At 36.2% G+C, this 14922-nt stretch overlaps 1 long non-coding RNA gene across 2 annotated transcripts; it reads right to left on the minus strand.

Moving 5' to 3' along the window:
• Positions 1-705: 705 nt before the first annotated feature.
• Positions 706-2509, minus strand: LOC133214102 (uncharacterized). Of its 2 annotated transcripts, none has more exons than XR_009725985.1 (3): positions 2403-2509; positions 1818-1926; positions 706-841 (listed from the first exon to the last, which is right to left on the minus strand). It is a non-coding gene; the product is annotated as an uncharacterized LOC133214102 (long non-coding RNA). The 2 variants fall into 2 exon arrangements; XR_009725984.1 differs by lacking the exon at positions 2403-2509 and adding an exon at positions 2169-2340.
• Positions 2510-14922: the final 12413 nt, after the last annotated feature.

The raw sequence follows: 14922 nt of genomic DNA on the forward strand, positions 1-14922 counted from the left end.
CTGGTAATGTCATAAACATCCTGCCATTCTGATATTATTGTGTTAATGTTAAAATATTTGGTTGATGCAAATAGGAGTTGAGATGTAATATTCTTTATATGGCATTGCCCAGAGCAAAGTAAGAACACCATGACAACAAGTAGCCTGCAAGCTGTCATGTTATTTGTGTTCAACTTGCAGAACAGCTTATAAAAAGCTATCAGCTGACAGGCATCCTGAACATCAATAGTAATTGAGACAGAAAGAAAAGAAGAATAACAAATGGTGAACATGGAAAAAAAAAAAAAGTACAATAATACACCCAAGTAACAATACTTTTCTATACACTTCAAATTCTCTTAAATGGCAGTCATTTGTTAAAAAATACAACTTCTCAGATAAGCCTTTTGAATGCAACCATATTAGCTTTCAGACATTACCAGCCACACTCTAAAGAACTTAATTAATCAACCCTTCTAACATTCCACTGAACAAACCTATCAAGCAATTATAAAAGTGACAAAGAGGACTACAGGGATATGAAGAGATTTCTTTTAAATGTACATATATTACATAGAAAAAATATCTGAAGAACAACAAACTATGTGAACAGTATCACAGCATTTAAGAATATTGGCCATGCTGCTGTCAGCATCTTGGTAGACATACCTCTTAAACATCACAGCAGTTACTAACCTTTTTTTTTTTATATTTTATTCTAAACTTATTTTTTGAGTTTAGGATTTTGGACTAGCTTATCATGGGTTTGCCAGGTACAGGAGTATTAAATGACATTGAGCAAATCACATTTTTGTATTGGTGAACTTGATCACACAGGTCACTGCCCTGGGGCAATTCAGTCCTGGGAAACAAACAATAAGCAAGGGACTACATATTACACAGCTGTCTTTGTTTTAATGGGACTGTTTGTGAGAGTAAAGTGAATGGGATTTAATCCTTTAATTATTGTTTCATTTGGAATTTAAAGGATGTGAAATTGTAAACAGGTGTTTTAGAACCTGAATTTTTACACACAGCACTCTACCAGCTCACTACAATTTTATATTCTCCCCCAATGAATAGACTTTCCTGGATGTAGAAAAAAATGTAATAGGTAATACAAAGCTGAAACAACCTACTGATTGGCATTTCTGTCTGTCCCAGGGTTTTCTGAGTCCCTTGACATCTTGCACTGGCATATGTCAGGAAACACAGAGCTACACTACCACTGCTAGAGATGCAAAGCAGTATTTTAGCACTTACTTGCGGAAAAATAAAATATGTCAGAAAGAATGCAGGACACCATTAACTGGAAACTGCTATTTTTTTTCCATGTCACAGATTTAGTATAGCTGGTTTCTTTGAATGACACACTGGATCTAATAAATCACTTTCACAGTACACTGCACCACTTTTTTAATAGCAAGGAGCTGAAAATGCAAACTTGTATTTGGTTTCATTAATGATGTACCCTAGTAAAAGTATGAACAATTTTGCTGACAGGCCATCTGTTTGCTGTCAGATAGGAATCAGTAACATGGCCCTCCACTACATCAGGTGCATAGGAACTTCTTGAAGAATTCATCAGGCAGTCCCTAGAAAGTAAACTGCTTAATTGTGCTTTTCTTAGCTGCCACTGTAAGAAATTAACATCTTAATTTTTCTCTAGGTGTGAAGAGAACAAAAGAAAAAACCCACCACCAACAAAAAAAAACCCAAACAAATTAATGATAAAACCCACTGATACGTTCCTCATGCCAGCAAAAAAGAGAGAGGCAATGATGAAGTAAATAGACCATCAAGAATAAGTTTTCTGGTTTTGGACCCAATACATACACTTTTGAAGTTCATAGTGTTACTTCTCAGTAGTTCTTCAAAATAAAAGTTGCAGATCATCTTGGGAAACACTGCTTGGAATGCCAGGGTCATGGATGTAGCTATGATTCACTGAGAAAAGGCAAAATTTTATTTTTTTCGGTACATAGTTTTTGTCTTTAGTTAGATGAGGGTTAACACAAGTTAATGACCTAACTGATCCAATTTGTTTTGATATCAAGAGATTAAAAAAAAACCAACAAAAACAAAACAAAAAAAAAAAACCCGAAAGTTAAGTATGTTCAAACAGAGAAAGGAGCTGAATCTACATTGCATGGTTTTGGATAAGTGCTCTAAGCTTAAGGTTACCACACAAAAGGATTGTCCTCTTGCCATGAAGTTTGTGCTTCATTTTAGAAGACAAGGCTCTCCTTCTAGGAGGATGTTTTTGCTGTGGGACCCTGCAGGTGATGAATTCCTGAGATTCTGGTTAACTTCTCACACTGGAGAACGGTAGCAACAGTTCACTGCTATCTACAGAAGCCAGACTACTGCTTTTAGATGGCTTTGAAGGGACTACTTCTTCATTGTACAGGTACTCGCCGTACCTAGCCTTGGGAATTAGATTCCACTCCAAGATCCAGATAGCTTAAGTCAGGTGTGAGAGCATCCATGCTTCTGTTTGGATTCAGTACTGATGAGCTGCACAGTGCCTGTAAGAGAACAGGGTTTCAGAATTGGGATTCTCAGCATCCTGGATAAGGATGCTAAGTACTGAGTCATTACACTGCAGTGCTGAACTTCTTGTCCATGCCACAGTCATGAACTGAAACTGCCACTGCCTGTCTGGCTAATTCACAACACGACAGAGAAGTTATTTGGGCCAGCAGCACTTGGACCTCTTTAACATCTGCAGAAGACAAGCTGGTCTTTCTTTCTCCTGCCTCCCAAAAATCTTACCAGAGATAAAAGCAGTTTCATAGAATTTTAGCTGCCACAGAACTATAAACAGCTGAGTCAGACCTGCTGGCATTTGCAATATGATTGTTTATCCAATTATTGAAATTGTCAGCTGCTAGCACCTTGCTGTAATAATAAAATACTGATTTACACAAGGCTTTCTGGGGAGCATCTTTCATTCCAGACCGTTCTCAAGTGTGCTGTGAACCCATGCACAAGCTATATATAGGAAGTGCTTCACCCACCCGTGACAGGCAGCCACCTACGGGATGAATCACTGAGCCTCCTCACAGCTCCTATTACCAGGATCAGAACTCAGAGCAAATAAGGATGGTACAATGCTGATCCTTAGCTCCCTCGTGCTTGTTTTTCTGTACACTTATCCAGGCCATGCACCAAAGGAAAGCACTTGGTAATTTTTATTTCTCATTATCTAACTCCCAGGCTAATATCTATTCATTTATTAGAAACACCTGTGTTCTTGCAAAAGAACCCCATGAAACCACAAAATATCTCCTGATCACATTTGGTCAGGTTATAAAGCTTCATCAACACAGCTCTAAGATTACACACATGACCTCGTCATTAATATGCCTCATAGCTATTAATGACTTTTTTATATTAATTTGATAAGACATTTTCTATCACAGAGAAAAAAAAAGAAGGCAAGCCACTTCTCTGTCACTAGAACCATCTCCAGAACTGTGCCTTCAGCTTCTCCCATATCACTCCACTTAGCCTGTGAAATGTTAACAGTGTCACGCTGTGGGATTTGTCAGCTCAGAGAAGGTACTTTTCCATTGCGATTACACTTGTGTCTCAAAGTAATAATGGAAATCATGTAAACATCCAAGCCATCATCAGCTGTAAGAGTGAAGAAAAGCCCTGCTTGCACTGTGCTAACACTGTCTGGGTACTGGAATGATATTATTGAGTCTGCTGAGTCCCACCATATCCCCAATACCTTCTGAATGTCTTCACTCAGCAGGGGCCAGAGACACATAATTTGCCATCCTGCAATAACCATGAAGGAGTCCTACTGAAAGCCGGAGGCATTACTGTCAAAGGATTTATATTTTTTTTTAAATCTGAAACAAGATTATATTCCATGCGGGAGCTGCAGAAAGCCTCATGGAAGCAGCATAGCCTTAACTTTCAAAATCAAATACTTTAGTAAAGAGATGATTTTAAACTTGCAGAATAAGATTTTGTACAAGCTACTGCATTTTTTTTTTTCCAGCTTTTTAGCACAGAGAAGGAGTCTTACATTTTTAATAGAAAAGGGAAATGAGAACAGGTTGAAAGTATATCTGAGCTCTGGAAACAGCTGCAATTCAACTGTTCTTTGGTGTATGTTAACTCAAAGCTCATAATTTTCAAAGTGTTTTCTCAAAGGAAACTTGCTGTTTAATTCAAAACAGTGTTACGCAAAACTAATTTTTGTTTGGGGATTTTCTCCTCATTCTGAAATTCAGCCTAATTCTCAGTCACTGAAAATGTTACATTTGGAAGAAACGCTGCAGATCAGCTGTTGAACACTTTCTACTCCTTTCATCTCGTACTGTCTCATCTTGCAAACTATTCTTATGTCATTATTTGAATACAATTAGTAGTTGGAGTGAGTCAAGGAAGCACACTGAGTCCAGTGTTGCTAGATAGCAACATTCATGTAAAGAGTTGGTTTAGAGTTTTTGACAGGTTTTATATGGACACCCCTCCCAGTTCACATTACACCAAAATTCAGTCACTTTGCTGAACCTCCAGTAAGAGTTTTCATGAATAGAGAAATTCTCATATAGAAAATCTGATAGATCTTTTGATCACAAGATGCAAGATACGGATATTTCCTGTCCATCACCTTAAATACAGGCACAGAACACTTTCATCCATGCCTCTATAATACATTTTAGTCACAAATGTACTTTAACTGGTGATCTTCCTATTTGAATTGTTATTTTGAAGAAATGGCACAAATTATTTCTAATTGAGATTCACAAACTTGTGGAAATGTGTACTGATAGACTATTTCCCTACATAATGAGTCCCATGCCAAACCCCGCTTACAGTAGCATTGAGATAGCTGAGGCACTCAAAAAAATGACAACTGGTGTTGTGTAAGATGCCCCAGTTGGAAACCGTGTCAAAATTGCAGATTTAACATAATAAGGTGTAAAATCACAGGCCATCGTTTATGTCTCATTCTGCTCCCAGCCTTTTTTTTTAATATTTTTTGTTCTAATTTAATTTCTTCCATGGCTTGCAGTAATATATTGTAGTTTATTTTAGCTGCAATCATCCCTTAGTTGTCAATCACTGCTGCGATCATATAAGACAGCATAAATTCTTATAACAATAGCCATAATAGTTTGGAATAAGGTAGAGGTTTTTCACATTTTCATGATTACTTAAACTTTTTTTGACGTTGTGCAGTATTTCATTCCTTTTTATTTCTATTCTGTTTTGGCAAAATTGAAGTATATGTATTTTCAAAGTATTATTAAAACACAATGGAATATGAGATACATTTTGAGTTTAATATTCTATCAATACCCGTATTAGGATTTAGTCAAGATTTGTAGTTATATTTGATGCTTGTTACCGCCTACATTTTAATAGATCCTTTGGGGTCCAGCTGGACGAATAGAGAAACCAATGTGCATTCCATATTATAGATTTTTAATAGAGCACAAATTATTCATAGAGTTATATAATGTTAGAATAAGTCATAATGATTTCTTTAGAAAAATATACCTTACGCTTAACCACACCTTTAAATTTTACAGGTCACAGCTATGCATTTGTTATTATTGTCATGTCAATTATTATTTAATTATAGAGTTTTGCAAATGTATGTTGCAGTTTTATATTCTAAATTAAAGGAAACTAGTAGGGAGGATGCCTTTTGGCAATAAACAGTAACTATTCCTCATTGACAGCACAATAATTTTTTCCAAGAGTTAACTGCCGCTCAAGTATAGATTTCCTTTTGAGCCTTTGGACAGGTAAATACATGGTCTTATACCCACAAAGGACCTTAGAGCAGATAAAACCAAAACATTGACCTTCAAACTTGCCACTTGTCATCTCACTGTGGAGCAATATAATTTCTCCAGGCACAAGAGGCTCCCAAAGGTGCATCTAACTCAGTTGCAAAGTCATTCCCTCGCTCTCTCAGGCCCTATGATGAAATAATTATTTTGGGATAGAAAGTGAAACAGCTTTGGAATTGAGTAAGGTGAAGCTTGTTCAAAACACCTCCTGCCTTGATGTACTGGCACACTCAGTCAGAACTGCATTCCTGAATTTCCTATTGGAAGACACGAAGATGAGTTTTCTGATGTGACAGAAAAAACTTTACTGTGATTCCTGACTGGATGGACTCATCATCATCAAGTCCAAATTACCTGCTCTTGCAACATATTTCTTCTTGACTGGCTTGGCTTCAATTCCTGGTTGCTCTCAGTCCCCACTTTCCAAGGTTAAGTTATGCAAAGATGAGCTTACAACTTGGCAATAGCTTCCATCTCTCTTTATCCCCATTTTCAAAACTTGAAAACTATTTCCTTGGTTTATAGGGCATATTGAATGCCAAATAAACATGGTACTGTGTGGAGATGCTCAGACATGGGCTCAGGGAAATCAGGACATCCAGGCTGCTCCTCATGAAGAAGTACTCCATGAAAGCTTTGGCAAACCTGACTGTGACTGAGTCTTCCACACCTCAACTCATTATTCTTAATTCATAGGAATGTCTTTGGTTGTTCTGACCCTCTGGAAGCTCTGAAAAACTGGTGCTTAAGTATTATTTATCAATTTTCATTAAAAAAAAAAAAAAGATCAAATTCTGTGGTTGAAATCTTACAAAAACTATTATGATCAAAATGATATATATATTAAATTATTTGCTGTCATAAGAAATTTAGAAAACTCTCATCTCCATGCTGAAATAAAAACTTGCTCAAAATATCCTAAATTTTAATTAAAAAAAAATTGGATTTCATCCTGCTTTGATCTAAACAGTAAAGCTTTTTCCAGCATCAGAGTCTAATTTCACCTTTTAAGGAGTTACTAAAATGCTGAAGCTTTGTTGTAATAAATCTCAGCCTATAAAGGGAATTTTATTGGTACTGTATTAATCTCTCTCTTGAAAATTCTGTCAAGGTCATAATAATACTACTATAAATATAAATATGGACAGGTTGCCTCAGTTTACTTAATCTCAAGGTCCTTATGGGTTCTTATGCCAAACAGCCTCATAACAACTGAGACTTTATTTTGTGAAAATGCTTTAAAATCAAGACTCAATTAACGAACCTCAGCCAGCCATGAACTGATGTATATCTCCACATTCTGCAGTTATTCTTTTACTAATTACAGCTCCTCTTTTAATTTTTAATTAAAGAAAAAAAAAAAACACAAAACCCACCAAAACCCTCAAACACTGAAGGTGAATTTATAAAAATATATATTTCTTTTTACAACCTTGATCAAGGGTGACTTTGCCAGTATAATACCCTTTTTCTCCCTTCTTAGCCATTTGACCCCATTAGAGTTACTCTGATTATCAATTTAGGATAAAATCCAGGATAGCATTTAGGCACCTAGACTGTGATATATGCAGGTAGCTTGAGTTAAATGACTTAATAAATTCCTCTTAGGCTGAAAAGGTGAAAACTGCCCTGGATTCTCAGTGTTATGTTGCTCTGTATGTCCAAAAGTGCTACTTTAGTACTCATCTTCCATTTATTTTAGTAGATTTTTTTACTTAAAAAGTCTAGAAGTAAGCACAGCCCCTTTGTGGTGCACATAGTGGTTGAAATCTTTGTGATACTGAGAGCTGTAAACTTCTAAGGCTTTGTATGAACAAAGCTATTCTTAGACAGTGGGTGCTTTGTCAAACCCTTGTTTGTAACAAAATGTTTGCATATGTATTTTGGCAGTATAAGCATAGCACTGAACTGATTTTTTTTGGGAAGAGGTATATTTACATGGACATATTGCAGAGAACCTCAGTGAGATATTCTTCCTTTTCTATTTCCTATTTGGAGAATGGATGGACTTTGAAACTTAAAAGGTCATTGCATAAACTTGTCTGGTTCTAGGTATTTCTACTATTTAAAATAATGCCTCGAAGAATGAGCAGAAAAGGACTTCTGTTGTGTGTGCACAATTGTATATGTATATATACACATTGTTTTGAGTTCTAAAATGTATGACTTCATGCATATTTAGATTTTCAGTATGTAATAATTATCCAATGTAGACTTCTGTGCCAGTTGTCACTGTTTGTTAGTGGCATAAATTATGCCAGTATATTTAACTTCTGAAATCTATTCCATTGGTTTGTTTTTATTTACATTTGATCTGAATGTGTATATAAATAATTATCCTTTTAATTATGGCAGCTTTGTAAGGCACCACATATTAAACAGTTGTTCACTCAAAAGGCAAGGGAGAGAGTCTGGGTTTACATTGTATGGAGAGCCTTCTGGCCCCAAGTATTAAATTCCAGTATAATGAGGACCTTGTGCTAGTTGTATACCAGAGAGGGATTCAGCTCATACTGCCAAAGATCTGGCAGCGATGAAAGACTAAGCAGCAACTGCCAAAAATTACTTGATATTGTGTAAGCCCTTGTGCTATACAGTTTGATAGTTGAAAAGGTTTATGTGCATGAGCAGAATCTGCAAATGAAATGTATACAGCAAAGCAGCATTTGTAATAACCATCTGCTATGTATCCCCTCCTTTCCCTTTATGCATGCACATACATTCACACAAATTGCGTAGCTATGAAACACTATGAGTCCACATTAGCACTTTGGGATTAATGATATGGTGAAAAACATTTTATATTCACTATATGTTTTTGTGTGTGGAGAGAGGAAGAAAAGTCCCAAGGAAGCAGAAGCTGAGATTAGGCCCTGCAAAAGTTGGATATTTCCAAGTAAACCTCCTTAATTTGTTTCTTAAAGTACTGAGAGTGAAAGTAGGCTTAGGGAAGTTGAGCTGAAGGAATGGTTTAAATTTTAGATCAGATTTCAGTTTCATTTCTAGAATAACAGTAATGAAACAACTTTGCAAAATTACATGAAAGATAACCCAAATATTTTTGAACTGGATAAAAAGTCCCATTTATTTTTAAGCCTTTTCCTATGTAACTCCTGCTGTCTTTGAATAAAAGTGGTTATAATTAGCTGCTCTTAGAGAAGTACTTGACAAAATGAATGCTTACATACCCTGCTCACTTATCCACCCTTTCTCCAGAAATCAAGGCATAGGTCATTTTAACATAGTTTTATAATATTATGGTTTTAACTTTGCAGTGTATGCTATGAGTTCCTGGAATTTTGTGAACATGAAAGCACAAGCTTGATTAATTCTGTATTTACTCCTCAAGATGGTTAGCCTGATTACAAGACAGAAACCAAGATGGTATTTTAAAATGAAATTTAAATAATTGTTGTGCCCTGACAATTCTTTTACTTTGAAGCATCTCAAAGAGGATAAGATGGAGGGTGACAGTACTGAAGGAAATTAAACAGATGAAAACTATTTGTAGACAAATTGGAGACATACTAATCTTGTTAATTTACATTAAATCCTAACACTTATCCAGACCTCTGTAATTTCAAAGGCAACAAAAGAGAGACACTGCTAATTTCTCAAGTGCACTTCAGATTAAATTATGTTCTGCTACATCTGCTGAAGAATCTTATTAATGTATATTTGCAATTGCAATCTCTGGGTCAAATTCAGCTCTGTTTATTTATTTTTTTTTTTTTTTCTGGTAATAGTAGATCATTGCTGTAGTTTATTTGCTTGTGCTTCTCCCCATCCTCTGCCAATTGCTTTGTCGCAGACATTACCAGTATAGTAATCATCATCAATTTAACAAATTATGCAGAAGGACCCTGTGCTTGTATGATCTTATTTTTACTGTATTCTGCTGCATTAGAATGAAATAATGTAGACAACTTTGCTCATTGTTTTCTGACAAGTACACATAATCAAAACTAATCCTTGTAAGCCCTGCTGGTAACAAGAGCTTGTATGTAATTTGTATAGACTATATCTCACCTAACTTTAGCCATTCAGAATTAAATATCTTGCTGCAGTTAATCATCTGAACTCTCTTTAAAGTCGACAGACAGTCTAGCACTTCCAGATTGTGATCCCTGTCAGTGATTTTAGGCATCTGTCTTAGACTAACATGTACCAGCCACATCATTTCAAGGTTAGGCACTTACTCAAAGACAGGAAAGGCGAAAACTCACCCTTAGGATTACAGGTTGATGATGGTGGTGCAAAACTCAAGTCCCTGTGCCTGATATCTTTCCTACTTGGAGCCACAATGGAGCATAGTTCTGTGCCAACTTAAAGGTCTAATGCAAGTTCTTGCTGTTACATATGAATAAAAGAATCACCATTTTTCAAAGGCCACAGAAAACCATTTGGGGTCTGCCAGCCTACTCATACCAAGCGGGTTTCATTCTGTTAGGATCCTAACACAGCTGCCGGGTGAGTTTTTGGAGATCCAGGGCTCCCCTAGATGATCAGCAAGGGGAGTAACGTATGCTACTCTTACTCTAAAAGTATCAGTGTGCAAACTGACAGCATAGGTTCATGTAAGGAAAGGAAGTTATATGTCCTGACTGAGTGACTACACGTGTTTTGTGGCATTCCCTTTACTAACGATAACAAATGGACATTTTAAGCCTTTAGTAAAAGCAGAAAAATAGCATGCTGCCTGACTGATCCATTTAACAGAGCTTCCCCAGTACAAAAGTCACGGTAAGATAAATGTTTCCCAGTTAAGTAGGTAGTACACAGCTGCAGTAAAATCTTTTGGCACTGGTAATTTCCAGACACTTACTTACCATCATACACTGTCTTAGGAAAAAACATTTGTCATTTTCTTTTAATGAGCACTCAGAATTTTTGCTAGCTGCCAATAGAATTATTTTAACAAGCTGTTGGAACAGAGGGAAAAAATGGACTGCACTTGTGTAGGAGAGCATTAATTGTTCAGACCACATCTTTCTGTGGATTTCCATATGTAACATGAAACTGGTTTTGAGCAGCGACTTAGAACAATTGTCACTGTGAAGAAAAGAACTATTTTGCACGATTTATGACTTCATCTCAGGCATGAATTTAGTATTGTAGAAGAATGACAAATGAATAAACGTGTATTTGAAGTATTATGAATTGGTGAAGTGGATTAGCTTTATATAAATTTGAAATCAAGACTAACAAATACAAACCTCCTTGGAGTCAGAACAGAAATGTAATGTAGCCATTCCCAAATAAAGCTGAGGATTAAATGATGAAATATTTGACAGAAGCTAATGCACCATCATCATAAGCAATAGGGTGTTAAAATAGAAAAAGGCAACTGTTATGAAATATTTTTTCTGATTAACTTTTAGATTTTTTTCTGAGTACATTTTTTCCCACATTCATATGAATTCTGAACTGCTACTTGCCAATTTGAAGCTGAAACTAATGGCTTGTGACCATATAATGAGCTGTAATATTTAACTTGGATTCTGTGATCCCAAATGTACTTGAAAGTTTTGATATTTTTGTTCTACATGTGGCAGTGCAGGGAATATGTCCTCCTAGTCATATGGAGTTACAAAAATATTCATTATTATTAGATACAAAATTTATACCTTCACCCTTCTCTTGTCCTACTCTACAGAGAAGAAAACAGAGAGTGCATTCATTGAGTTCTCATAAGCACTGAGCCTTCAGTTCTCAGCGGGTGGATGAAGCATCTGAAAAATTCCCTATAAAGGCAGAGTGGTGTGGTGGTTGGAAGAAGTGACCCAAGTGACCTGCTTGTTTCTGCTAACATCTTTCTACGCCAAGTTGGCTGAAATCACTTAGGAAAAGCTTTTTCAAAGGCCATTGTCATTGATTTCTCTCTCCTGCTACTGAGGTCAATGAGAAAGTTAGTGTTATCATGATTCTTGCCCATAAATACTGATGTGAAAACTCTTACTGTCTTCAGCACAAGTGAGGACAGGCAATACTAGACACCCCTGGAATCCCATCTGCTGCATTGCAGTTTACTGCATAAAAACAGACAATGACTGTAGTGTATCATGTATTATGAAGGTTGGACTACTAGTACTTGAAAGAGCATTTAATTAGTTCAGATAGGTCATAGGTGCTAAGTACCAATTGTTATTATAAATTTATCCCCTAGAAATACTGATGCCAATTTTTAGCCAGCTGACAGCTTGAAAGCATGCTTGCAGTGACCTTGGTTGGATTTTTTTTAATTTCAAATCATAATACAATGAGTAACGAATTCCTCTGATAATTTGAACCATGTACTTCCTTCTATTTAAGCAATCAATGACCTCCCATATTGTGAAAGGAGCTCCTATTACCAAGCCATACCATCTAAAAATAATTATAATCAGAAAATCAGCTTTCAGATTGCTACAGTGCAAAAGCTTAAACTTTCTACCACAGGGGTTTTAATCCTATGGGTGGAAGCTTTTTCCAGTAGTGTCCATGATTCAGGACACAACTAAAAGGAATCATTTTTGTTATTCTAATCTGAAATTATTTCTTTGCCTGATTTGTTCTCAGATCCAGATAGTTTTTCTTGACTTTGTTAATTCTTAAAGCCTGCCAGTCTCACCCTTATTACCCTACATTCTCTAAAGAAGTAATTCTCTTCCCAGGCTAAGTGATCATGCACCTCTTACTTCCACCCTTGTGTCATCATAGTTCCACCAAAATCTCTCTGAACCTGTAATGCTTAAAAATCTGAGATCTGGTTTTCCACATCTAGTAGCAGCTCGCTCTCTCTAGGCCTAGGACAGGTTAGGGTACTAGATATTTAGTTTTAACGCATTGCATTGCTAAAAATAAATAGTTTGCCTGTAGCCTAAAACCTGAAAATATTTAGATGCTGGATATATTTTTATGGCCTTAGTGTAAAATTCCTGCTCATGGAGTAGTTGGTTGTGTTTACAGTATCAACAGACACATCAGTGCTTGGATGACTACAAAGTTTAAAATGTTCCCTTTAAGATGTAGTCCAAAACCAGTTCTAGACTGCACCATGATATAATCTGGGAAAGTTTCAACTACCACTGTTATTCTTGTACTACATGCAGTTGAACAGAAGGTATCTACCCATGCCTGTCGATCCAACAAAACTGAGAACTACATTCATTTTTAGAAGATGGCAACAATCAATGACAAATTAAAGAATATATCAATAAATTATTCATGACCATATATCCCAGTAATTGAAGTATGCCACATGATGCAGAACGTTAAAAATTTGCATTGCTTGTCATAACCAGATCAATATTGAAGAGATTGTTAAAATGAGATAGGGGAAAACAGAAAACATGGAAAAAAGCAAAAGAGAATCACAACCTAAAAATCCATAAATCACTCCATCATAAATAACTAAGGTGAACAATCCTTTTTATGGAATATACAACACATTTAAGGATGAGCACTTGTTTTGAAAACATTTCAGAACACGCTATACAACTCCCTAGGTTTGAAGTTCTATTTACTAGCAGCATTAGTTGTTCAGTTCATTGCAATTTAGATGAAAACTCAGAACCACACTTTCAGCTGATGCAAACATTTTTAACTCCACTAAAGCTGCTGGTCTTCTTAACCAGCAGGTGATGCAGTATTTTACATCACCCTAAAATTTAGTACATTTGAGCAGAATTTTACAAGTAAGCAAACAAACACTTGAACAATACTCTGGGCCTACCCCCAGTCTGCTAAAAATGAACAGGCTCTCACTGGATTTGGACCAGGCGTGCTGTTGTGATTTTGTTCTCAGATCTAGAAATTTAGTGATCATAACTCTGCAAGTACAGAGAACAATTTGTCATGAACTACCCACCCTGAAAACATTTAATGCAATAGGCCAGATGAATTATCACAGGACTTCTTTCTCTGCTGGGGAGTTTACGTGGCTCTACATCCCAAAAGAATGGCACCCAATTTCTCTTGAATGTAAACTTCATATCTGCAAGCACTGATATCCTGGGCAGCTGATGGCAGTAACTGGTTCAGATTCTTCCAGAAAGTCATGAAAAAGGCATCCATAGTTACAGCACATGTAGATCGTTCATGTCAAAGCCTCTCACATTGCATCCTGATGATGCAAGTGACAGGTTGAATCACATCACCACATAGAGTCTGTAGTGGTATTCTGTGGCTGACAAATGCATCAGGTAGTACTGAAGGTCTCATGCACCTCTCTAGATGATCCCAAACGGGCAAAGAGCCAAGACACTGCATAATATCACCCTGGGAGAAGTCTCAGCACACTAAAAATGTTAAGCATCATTAGCAAGATTCCTAATTACCTATTTTGAATTAAGTATTGGCACATTCTATTTGCTGCTACATTAAAATAAAAAGTGATAACTTATTTGTGCACAAATTTTGCCTATGAGATTACTCCAGCACTGGAGCCGAGTTAAAACTATATTTGTAAATATATTACATAAATTGAATTAAAATTACGTAATCGACAACATTTCCTAACATGACAAGTAATGAGAATTAACATTGAATTTTCCGCAACAACCATTTGAACTGAAGGAGACACTCGGTTCCTTCTGAAACGAATGGGAATGCAGCCTGCAGTGCCCAGAGGCAGATTTTGAGAAACTTACCCTTGATCTTTTTTGATTCAATGGGTTCTGTTCTAGTAAAAAGCAGTAACAGTTGAATGAAAAGTTGTGTTTCCCTTGCTTTCTGATAACCATGCTTAAACTGTTCCTGTCAATGCAGAATGACCAAATGCACCCCTTTTTCCATTACGTAAAGTTTGCTTTTTCCACTTCTGTCCAACCAGGTCCATTTTCCACTTAAATACACAGATTAATAACAGACTGCATTATATGTAAAAAAACCATTCATGCAAGTAACATGCCAGTACTGTTTCTTAGTGTGGTGCAAATCTCAGATATATCATAACAACCACCTCTGTCCTACAGAATGTACAAAACTATTTCTTAATTTCAGCTTCAGGAGACAAGTGAATTTTTTAGCAGTTTATTCCAGGTAGCTTCAAAGGAAAACATTTTTGGACCTTGTTATAAATGAAAAATACTTTGGGTGCACATGAGACCCTATTTCCATTTTTTAATGATATTTTTTA

This window comes from Neopsephotus bourkii, unplaced genomic scaffold (genome assembly GCF_033783945.1).
Source record: "Neopsephotus bourkii isolate Nb327-2 ecotype Australia unplaced genomic scaffold, CSIRO-AGI_Nbou_v1 NB_867, whole genome shotgun sequence".
Lineage (NCBI taxonomy): Eukaryota > Metazoa > Chordata > Aves > Psittaciformes > Psittacidae > Neopsephotus > Neopsephotus bourkii.